Raw genomic sequence first — 11,417 nt, 5'->3', positions numbered from 1 at the left:
ACCTTCTCATCAAATCCATCAAATGGAATGAAGTCTGTCTACTGGGTGTCTTAATTGGGAAAAATTACAGTGGTTAACAAACTTGAAGCTACACCTCAAGTGACTGAAAACATGGCACCAAAAGATAGCTTAGTGTCTAACTTCTGCCTGGCTTAGGTGTGCAGCCACCCAGTGTTTGGCACCAGCCACACATAATACAGACATTTTCCCTGCACTGGAAAATCGCTTTAGAATAACCTCAGAAAATAAGCAGATGTAACAAGCAGGAGAAAGGATATAAATCAATAGTGAAATAAAATTGGCTGGCTGGTAAAATAAGCAATGGCCAAAGCACACCATCTGCTTTTTTTTTTTTTTCCAGAGCCTACAAATCACTAAACAATGGCTGGAGTGAGTTTAAAAGCATTTGAGGGGAAAAAAAATTATGTTGCTGTGGTTCCTGAGCCTATGTAAAAGAATGGATTCCAATTGTATCTGCATATTTTCCAATAATTCACAGGGTATTGCAATTCAAGACTATCTTATTCAAAAGTATTTCTATTTCTGAAACAAATTTTTGATGGACAAAGCAGCAGCTATGTTTACAATTCAGAGGCACAGCTCTGCTGTCAAAGCTCCAGGAAAAGCATCTGTATTGGAAAACTTTCTATAAAGCAATGGCAATTTGTTTCTTTTCTGAAGGAGCATAACTCAAAACTGCTGCGAGTTGTGATTTTGCTGTGTTTTCTCAAAACACTTGGAAAATTTGCTACCTTCAAAAAGGTGGTCGTGTTAAATCAAAATGTTTGCTGAGAGCCACATCTTTCAAAATTTATCCCCACGGGAGTAATGTGCCTCTGCTTCTTCTGGCAGCTTCACTGAAAGTAGAATTTGGACTGCATAAAGAATCAGTACTGCCCTTTGCTAAAGAAATATTATCTTTTTTTCTTATGGCAAGATATTAGATAATCTAAGAGGTACAATGAAACATATCCCGAATATATTAATGGCCTAGGACTTGAATGCAAAATAAAATTCTCTCGTTCCATGTCACATACTTCAGGGAAATTGTCACTCTCTTTATTGAGACCTGCCACATTATCAAAAGGATACCAAAATCTACTGCATACAGCCTCTGTTTTATGTAATCTATTCTCTCTGAACTGTGTGCCTAGTGGCAGATACAATTCCTCCTCCCAAACCCCACCTTGCCTTGATGTTTTACATCATGAACATCAATAAACAGCAGTCTTGCCAAGTTGCTACTATCACTAAGGACAAAACAATAGTATCGGTCTTGTAAAATAGCACTGGTTTTGATTACTAGTAAACTTCTTTCTTTCATCTATTACACTAAGTTACAAACAATAGAAACTAGAACCCAAATTAAGAATGATTTCCTGCTGTCTCCCTCCTGACACTACAGGTACTGCTGAGATTAAGTGATTCTGCTCTTCATCTCCTCCACTTGTCTCATACCCTCTTTTAGGTGTATTTCATCAGTTATGGGGGAAAAACCTCACCTCGTTTTCTCATTTTCTAGGTCTTTTGAAATGTAAGATTGTATTAGCCAAAATACTTGAAAGCTAGTATATATCCCATGGTCAACATTGTAACACAGGAAAGCAGAAATATGCAGAAATGCTAAAGAGTTAGGGATTTCAGCCCTGAGGGCCAAGGCGTGTTATTTAAGCTTTGTCAAGCCCTAAATATTGTCAAGCCAGATCATGCTATATATTGCAGTTGATAACCGTCAAGGGACCAGCCACAATTTGCCCCACCTGCTTTAGCAGTGTATGAACAAATATTTGGGCATCCAGTAATCTCTTGTGGGTTTTTTTTCTTGTTTGGTAGGTTTTACTGATGAATTAGGTCTTGAGGGATAATCTGCTTATCAGTTTCCAAGTAGCTATCAGGTGAAATCTCTGGACAACCTGCAATTATGCCACAAAGAACCCTGTATTTTATTGTTTCTGATGTGGTCAAGTGAGACACAAGAGCCTTACACTTCTGTTACAACTGATCATCATTCATAGTAGAGCATGCAGTTAAAACAAATACATATTTTCTTACACTTCCATACCTCACAAGGGCCACAGTCCCACGCTTTACTATCACATTTTATTGCAGCATACCTCAGATGGTGATTTGAGTAAAAAAAATGTCATTTATGTGGAGGGTATTGCAGTTATTATAAAAATTTTGAGGCCACAAAAAGTGAATAAAAATTCCAGTGATTTTTTTCTCTATGATTCCTAAAATCTAGGACATCTGTGAAGAGTGTAAACTTTTTCTTGGTTGTCTTCCAAGGAGTCTGAAACACTGAATTATACATACATTCATACATACATACATACATATATATATATAAAATATATTATCTTTTACTACTATGTTAAATATATATAAATATACATATATTTAACATATATTTATTTTTGCTAATTTTATGTGTGAGGAGAAAATGTTTGTGAAGGGATATGGTTTCATTGCAATCTCTTTCTTAATGAATTGGAAAATCAAGGAAAAAAATATTTGAGTCCTGGCTTTCTTTTTTCCTCCTGAAAATATGTGGGACAATATATTTGGGACAATATCCCCAAATATGTGGGACAATATATTTACCCTCTGAGCTCTTTGGAGAAAAAAATTATATGTACATACAAGTGCGCTTGGACTGGGAAGAAATCAAAGCGTTTTCATCACACTCCCCTGCTTCCACCACAGTTGTCTAGCATAGCTCAACAGGGTAGGTAATGTGAGAGAAACTCACAATAACTAAACACAGCCCTGATTCAAGCGCAGTCTCTACCAACTACCATTGAGTTCTGGACAGTTTCCAACATTACAGACAAATGCAAGAACTTCTTCAGATGAATGTATATGTGATTTAAAAATAATCCTGGATCTACAGGAGTTTTCGCTGTTGTCTGATGCAATATGCGAGGGATTTTAACTCAACTTACTTTGGAAAGGAAACTGAGAGTTCTTGGTCAGTAAGAAGAGAGAAATTTTGTTCTTTCTATAGGAAATAATTGCCATCGTAAATTTTCCATGTGTTGGCTTGTAAGGCACCAGCCTAAGCACTACAGTTCCTGCAACCTTGCAGGGGCTGTCACAATTTGCCAATTTAATTGCTCTGCTACTGTTTAAGGCTGCTGGACTTACAAATGCATCCAGCTTTCTTCAGAAAATACTGAAACCTGATTTAATATATCAATATAGAAAAAAGGTAAGGAAAGGAATATAAGGATTTATTTAACTGGGATTTTTTCCCTCTCTGTGAAGTATAACTCCCTGTGCTCTCTCAGAATGTCTTTCAGCTCCTACTGTGTTGCTACAAGGGATTTACTTGTAAATTTAATCTCTTTTCTCTCATCTGTTTGACTATTTAAACTTGATGACTTCTAAAACATAAACAAAAATCCAGACATTTGTCTTGCAATTGTCTTGGGAAAAGGCTTATTTCTACACGGTACCTTCAGGTATCTTTGTGCTCACCTTTGGTTTCTGACGTGCTGTCTGGCAAACCGTGGCAGGCTTTGGGCTGCACCACAGCCCTACCTTCCTGGAAATAAAACTCAAGGTAACAGAAAACAACCAGTAGAAAATGAATAAATAGGAAACCTACCTAGCCTTTTTGCATAGACTAAACTAATGTATTATATGTTGCCACGTGTTACATGGTCCTGGATTTTTACCTGCTTTCAGGAAAAAAAATCAAAGAAAACTCAGCAGACTTTTGCTAGCTGCTGAATAAACATACTGCCATTATTTTTAGTTGTCTAGTGATTGCAAGACATTTTTTTATGACCTGCATTTTTTCATGACCTTTATGCAATGAAACACTAGCATTTCTCTATTTCCAAGGATGCAGTTAAACAAACCAGGCATTCAGTGGCCACCACTTATGTTAAATTAGCCATGGTTTAAGTTGTGATATGACAATGTGGCAGGAGTCAAGTTCCTCCACTTCTAGCTAGAGATTTAGGTGTAAGATATGCCCAAAAGTGTTCCAGCAAGTGGTCACAGCTCTAGAAGGACATTGGGAAACATTTATTTGAAGGGTCCATGTACAGTCAGGCGCTAATACTGTGGTATGTATACATAGTAATACAGCTCCCTTTTCCCCATTTTTTTGTCCTGTCCTGTTAGGATTTTTATTCATGTCCAGTTCAATTAAGTCAAATACTTAGCAGTAACTATAAATAAATACATCTTAACATTGGTGTCAAATTAAGATTTACGATTTGACTTCCTTGTATACCGTGTAGTCTCCATAAACCTTTGTCACTCTACAGGGTGCTCCTTGGGGCACTAAAGGAATTTGATGTTTTTACATTGTTCTGCCATATCACAAAAGAACCATGAGCAAAGGGGATAAAATCTCCCTGTTTCCATTCTCTGTTACACTGACGGAGAAGAGCATCTGAGAGGTGGGTTTGGCTCCATGGTTCTCCCTTTTTGTAATGTAAATAAGCACAGGGCTTTTGGCTTAGACTACAATAAATAATGGGATACAAGTTGTGCAGCTCATAGTCATATGCCCCTAGAAAATTTGAAACATCCTCTTTCTCTTCAGAAGCAGGAGAGCAACAGCCCCTGCATGGTTTATTAGGTTCAGGCTGGCAAGGACTGCTGCTACTTGTTCAATTGATGTTCAAGTCTAGACCTCTGGCTATCTCAAACCCACTGTTTCATGTTCACTAAAGAAAGGAATCTGTATGCTGCAAAGTTTGGACCAGTAAATCTCATTTGTTGTTAGGGCAACATCTTTCAGCATTTGTGCTAAGTTAAGCTTTGGTTGAGTTACCAAACACAATAGGAACCCATAACCCTGTGTGGACCTGCATTGCTTTGCAGCAGTCTGTGATAAAAAAGGAAAAGCAAAAGGATTAGTCTGCAATGTTTCATTAGTATGGTGTTAAACTCCCTCTAAGTTGTTGTGTTTTCACAATTAAGGTGGTAGGATTAAAATAGTAAGAAGTTTATCAAGTCTCATTCAGATGTTTACTTCAGAAATGTGGTAGATTAAAAAGCTATTTTCCTTGGATTGCTTGTTACAGCTCTTCACCAGAACTTAAAACAAAGGGATGAAGAGGATCTTTCCAGTGCGGATTATTACCCTCAGGACAGTGAAACCCATATTGACATTATCATGTTGTAGAGGTTACTGAAAAGGAGGCTGAGCATGATTCCCAGTGCTTCTGGATTAGGAACTGAACACTCTTTGGGCAACAGGATTTTTACCATTGTACCAATTGACTCAGTAAGCATCTGCCTCTGTTTATCATCTTGGCTTGATAGAAACATGAGAAAAAGCTGAAAAGATATTTTCAACTTGTTATTCAGATACCCTTTTTCATAAACTGGTAAATGGCTTGAAGCTTCATTTTTTCTCTGAATGCAACAAGAGCAAACATACAAACAAATATTAAATTAATTTTGCTTGGATTTGGGCTGTGATAGCAATCTTTAACAATTTGTGTATTTCCCGTATCTCACCTCTGAAATTTTAGAGGGAACTTCCTCTTTGAAGGAAACATGAGCATTTTGTGATCTGATTTGGAACAGACATTGATTTGAAAACTTCATTAAGATAGGGTGATTTCTTCCTATCTCTGCTTATTACAGGTTTATTATAAAATCATGGAATGGTTTGGGTTGGAAAGGACCTTAAAGATCACCTAGTTCCAACCCATCTGCCAAGGGCAGGGACACATTTCACTAGACCAGGTTACTCAAAGCTCCCTCCAGCCTGGCCTTGAGTGCATTCTGGGATGTGGCATCCACAGCCTCTCTGAGAAACCTGTTCCAGTGCTTCACTACCTTCACATTAAAGAATTTCTTCCTAATAACTAAAATTTCCCCAGATGTTTTCTTCTCCATTCTTTTATCATTTTTGAATTAGATGCTGTTGCAGATGCAGGCCAGATTTGAAACAAAAATATGTATGATATAAAAGTACATTCTTGCTCATAAGATTCAGATTTGGGTTTGATGAAAAAGAAAATTTTTCTCTTTTAAAAACTGTCAAAAGGAAAAAACAAAATAGAGACTGCCTAAATAAATCCTTTTTCTATAGGTCCTAGAAACAAATACCTGTCCCTTGACTTTATTCCTAATCTCATTTATTCTTTTACAAGGATCTTTTTTAAATTGCTGTTATTGTCTTCAATTTGCACTGGTTCTCTTTTGAGCACCTGCAATTCACCATGCTCAGATTGCATGTGACCATGACATTGTTCAAGGTTCATGTTTTATATTAAATTGCAAGATGATGAGGAAGTATCATATGGTTGCTGCAATACTGAAGAGATATTGCTTTATAGACAGTCGGATAGAAGGCTAAGCTGGTGCAAACTCTGACATGGATCTGCTCAAATATTCTCCTTACAGTGAGTTCCTGTTCAAAGACCAAAAGATTTTTATAATCCGAAAATCCTCGTCTTCATTCAAAACACCAGAAGGGTCATTCTTTTGAAATAAAGAAAGCACCAACCAACAAATTAGGGCAGAACAGAAGTAAAAAGTGTCTCTATAAGATTTGCAGGCCAGCTCTGTCTTGTCAGCCAAATGCTTCTCTTGCTGGCGCAGCTTACCCCTGAGATGACACAGGAGGTTGAGAAGGTCCAGGTAGAAGAACAAGTCCTCTCTTCTCCCACATCCAGGGAGCTCTGTCTGCCTTAGTCTTCTTAAAAGAATGTATACATCTAAGTCAAGAGAAAAGCAGAAACTCTCTGTGATGTGCATAATGATCACAGAGTTTTCTCGGGTGTTGCCTCTAATTTTCTTTATCAAGACCGCCTTTGGATGGAGGTGCTTTTTCCACAACAGCAGGAAAAAATTAAGCACTTAGCTCTCATACAGAAAAGCTGCAAATGCTATTGGTTTTTATATGGAATTCATTTCATAAGATATGAAGATATATTGGCATTTTATTTTCTACTTCTGTTGCAGGCTGATGCAGGCAACTAATTAATCAAAATATTCTATTTAAAGGAAAAGATCAAGCACTTAGCTCTCATACAGAAAAGCTGCAAATGCTATTTGTTTTTATATGGAATTCCTTTCATAAGGTATGAAGATATATTAGCATTTTAATTTCTGCTTTCACTGCAGACTGATGCAGGCAACTAATTAATCAAAATATCCTATTTATTGGAATGATAGAATTATAGAATGGTTTGGGTTGGAAGAGATCACAAAGAGCATCTAGTTCCAATGATTCTGTGATGGACAGGGAAACTTTTCACTAGGCACTTTCTCAAAGCTCCAACCAGACTAGTCTTGAGCACTTCCAGAGATGGGCCATCTGCAACTTCTCTGGGCTACCTGTTCCAGTCCCTCGTACTAAAGAATTTCTTCCTAGTATCTAACCTAGACTACTCTCAATTTGGAAACTATTCCCCTTTTTTTTCTGTCACTACATGCTTGTATAAAAAGTCTCTATCCGTATTTCTTGTCAGCTTCCTTCAGGTACTGTGGGGAATTATGTTCCAAAGAAGCAGTGTCTACTGCTATTTACAAAGATGAATTATTTGCAAGGCAGCTAAATTGTGACTCAAGGGTGTAGAAAATTAATGAAAAAAAGTTTTGGCAGAAAGATTTCTATTCTTGCTTCAGACTGCTCAAATGAGACATCTCATTTGAGCAGTCTGAAGCAAGAATTGAAACCCCAACTATGCAAATTTTTAACATGCATAGGAGGATAATAATATGATAGAATAGTTACTCCGCATTGTAATACTGCCAGTGACTGTTGGATCAAAGACAATGGAAAAATTTGATGATGTGTATCACATTGCGACAAGCATCTATTAATTAGCACACACTTCTGCATGCCAATGTATTCATAGATTATGCAGCTTGCAAGACAGTAACAATGGGTCCGGAACAATGGTATATGTTCAAGATTTGGTTTTGAATTACTGAATAAATGGTGGCCCAGAGTGTTAATCTGCACTAGAAACTTTCAAAACAATTCTCTCAGGCAATACCCTAGCAAACTGAACTTACAGGTCAAGTATGTCTGGTGGATTGCAAGAAATGTAAATGTTTTCTTCCATGCTTTTGTACAGAACAACCTGTGTGAGGGAGAGAGTGCATAGCACACATCTATTTCTTTTCTCCTTATGTTGTTATGGACAGGAGACTTTCTACAGGGAAAATTCTGCAGGATGTCAAGAATGAAATGACATCTGTTAGAAATGCAAGCCATGAGATCCTCAAAGAGATGTGCTTTTCTCTCTGCTTCTCACTTGCTTCACCTGTGGGCTTTGCCTCACTCCAGAAGAATGTAGGGGTCTTGATACCAGAAACTGGTGAAGTAAAACTCATTAACATCAATGTAACATTAAGAAGAAGACATTCTTTACTCAGCCAGATTCACAAGGGCATATAGTCACTGAAATTCTGTACTGTACACACTGAGTACAGAAAAGGCTCCTGTTTAAATACTATATTTCACATATATTTTCATTTGTTTTCCAGGAATGAACATGAATATGATAATAATTTCTTCAAAATCCCTGTCTTCACTCCCTTTTATGCACGTGTTCATCTATCCTGGGCATCTCTTCTGTAGTCCCTGGTTGTTGGTGACCCCAAAGCCATATCTGGCAGCCTGATTAACTACTTCTTTCAAAGTTAGGAGAAAAGTTGGCATAAGTGGGCTGGTTGGTCTCCCATTCTTCTTCTTGGTTAGTGTTTAACCTGGTCCTACAGAATAAGCATTGTGTGGTTCCATGGGCCAGTGGTTTTTGAAGAATAAGCATTGTGTTAACCCACCAACTGTGCAAACGGTTCTTCATCTGGTAGCAGTCTTAGAGGACTCCTGGAGACAGATGTGCCTCTGGAGCATGAAAACCTGCAGTGAAAACAAACTAGAGCCTCACAAGGACAAACTGAAACAGGTTTTGACATGTCACATGATATCTAAACTATTTGTAAATTTTTATTCATTCATAGATGTATATGCTTTTCACATAGAAAATTTACCACAGTCTTGGATGAAGATATGTAGCAAGATTGCTGCAGACAAGTTGCTCTTTGGGTAGTTGCAGAGTCTAGGGAGCTGGAGATAGGAAGGAGCAGTTGTCTTGATTTAGTGGTCTGTTCATTCGTTTTTGGTAATTAAGACAAATTGAGGTGCGTATAAGATCATGGTTCACTAAATTTTTATGTAACCATCCTCTGCTATCTATTATTTCAGACTTGCCTGGCCTCTCCATGCTGAAGGCTCAGATAACTCACTTTCCTTTAATTTTTTAATGCTTTTTTGAAGATGTAGGATTTTACATTCAGCAGTAACTAGACAAATTCCTGTGACTATTGCTAAAAAAGTCAGAGAGAATCACAAGCTGGAAATTTGAAAGTTTGCCAGAAGTAAGAAGTGTCATTTCCTCAGCCAAACTATGGATCATTTCTGTAAATGTTATTGTTTCCAACAGTTTTATGCCATACAATGGAGGAGTGGGGGAAAAGTATAAATTAAGATAATTTTGTGATGATAGCAGGGAGGGAGGAGAATTTTAATGGGTTTTAATCAGGGAGATTACCTATACCATATTTGAAGTATTTTCCACTCAAAGCTTTTCAGTAGGAATAGAGAAGAAAGGGTGAACACACAGCTTTGTTTACTGTGGCTATCAGTCCAAGTCTATTACCAGAACTAACTATAGTTGAAATAAATAAAACAATTTGTTACTCCAAATTAGAAACATCAAAGAGAAAGAAATCTATTGTTCTGAGACACTGATGAATTTGGCTCAAGGGGTCATTGCCATCAGCAGACAAAAGCTGACACATGCTGCATTGTGCTGCACTGCACGTTGTGCTCCAATAAGCATGCAAACACAATGTTGTTCACTTTTCATCATATATATGCCATTGGTAAAACACCATAGTCCTGAAACACTGACTATGGAGAACTATCTGTCCTTGTGTGCCTGTAAGTGGAATTTAAAATTGTGTCACATGCACCATTAAATGGAACTTTCAATTATGTCACCCCTACAGAACAGCTGATAAAAAAAGACTAAAGCAGAACAGTACTAGATTTTTTTTACTAATTCTTAATTAAAAGTGAAACAACTATGAGTATGGAAAAGGAGTCTTCCCTCCAGTAACGTGTCAGGGAGAAAAAGAAAAGGTAGGTCAGGAAACATTGGTTTTTCTAAAAAATCTGCACTGTGCTGGAGAGGCAAGTGTGAGACAGCTGTACTGATGGTGGTAAGAATGACATGCATTGTGTAGATTAGGCCCACAACAGAAAATTAATGACGTAAACTTGTGAGCCACTATACACATTGGGCCAAGAATATGTCGTTTTCTAAAACTAGTCCAGTACAGGAGATGAAAACTTGGCTCTCCTAGACCCAGCAACAAAGAATACAGCTAGAAGGCACCTCTTTAGATTATCTAGTTCATTCCCAACCACAGGAACTCTTCCAGAAATTTTCCTGGCAAAAGGGTTTTTTCCTAGAATATTCTATATTCTTTTTTGCATAATTCGTTCTCTCTGTTAACTGTCCATACCATCATAGACATCTTATCTACATGCAATTCAGGATTATTGCTCTTGTTCTACATATGGAAATACTTATTAATTCTTTCATTGAAACATAGTATCTTGACTAAATAAATATCCGGTCATTCCTGATGACTCCAACACCCTGAAATTTTGTTACCACTTGCTGTTGCGCTTCTCTGAAGGCTTTCCCTTAATATAATAGTTTTTAAACTGTGCTGCTTAGAGCAGAGTATTTCCATTAGTAAGGCTTTTACTCGTGTCAGTTGTTAGTCAGTTTCACCGCTGGTAGTCCTGCTAATAACTCAGATGATGCCATATTGGAAAAGTATGAGTTGTTAAAGCCTCTTTGATCTGTGAGTCATTCTATTCCCTATCTCCTTTCCCGCAAAGCTGCTTCACAGATGTATTTACAGTTGAACTTGTGCAGTTCATTATTCTCACAGAAACATAGCATTGTGCACAGATTATCTCCTTGACTTGTTGAGATAATTTTGCATTACTTCTTTCTGCAAAAGTGTGTGCAATCTTTTCCACTTCACACACACACAAATATATTTAGTGCACAGTCTCCTCAAGAGTTCAGAATGATTAATGTAAAAGCCCATTTGATAAATTTTTACAGTTTGATGGCGAAGCAATAAGGACTACTCTGACTATTATTTTTTAATCAATTCTATATTTGGTTCATGGTAGCTCCCACCTGAATTGTATTGCTGCAGTAAAGTTCTGGAAAGGGCATCAGAGACAGAGAAAACCTTCCCTAAAGTAAGAGATATTGCATCTACTCTCTTTTGCCTATCTACAAGCTTTCAAAGACTTTTTTTGCCCTTGAGGAGATTATCTTAGAGGGCAATGTATTTTCCCTCTACTTGTAGCTTTTAGGTTAGAGAAACTGGTGTCAGGA

The sequence above is a fragment of the Geospiza fortis genome, unplaced genomic scaffold, assembly GCF_000277835.1.
Source record: "Geospiza fortis unplaced genomic scaffold, GeoFor_1.0 scaffold203, whole genome shotgun sequence".
Classification (NCBI taxonomy): domain Eukaryota; kingdom Metazoa; phylum Chordata; class Aves; order Passeriformes; family Thraupidae; genus Geospiza; species Geospiza fortis.
Note: the sequence above shows the minus strand (reverse complement) of the source record.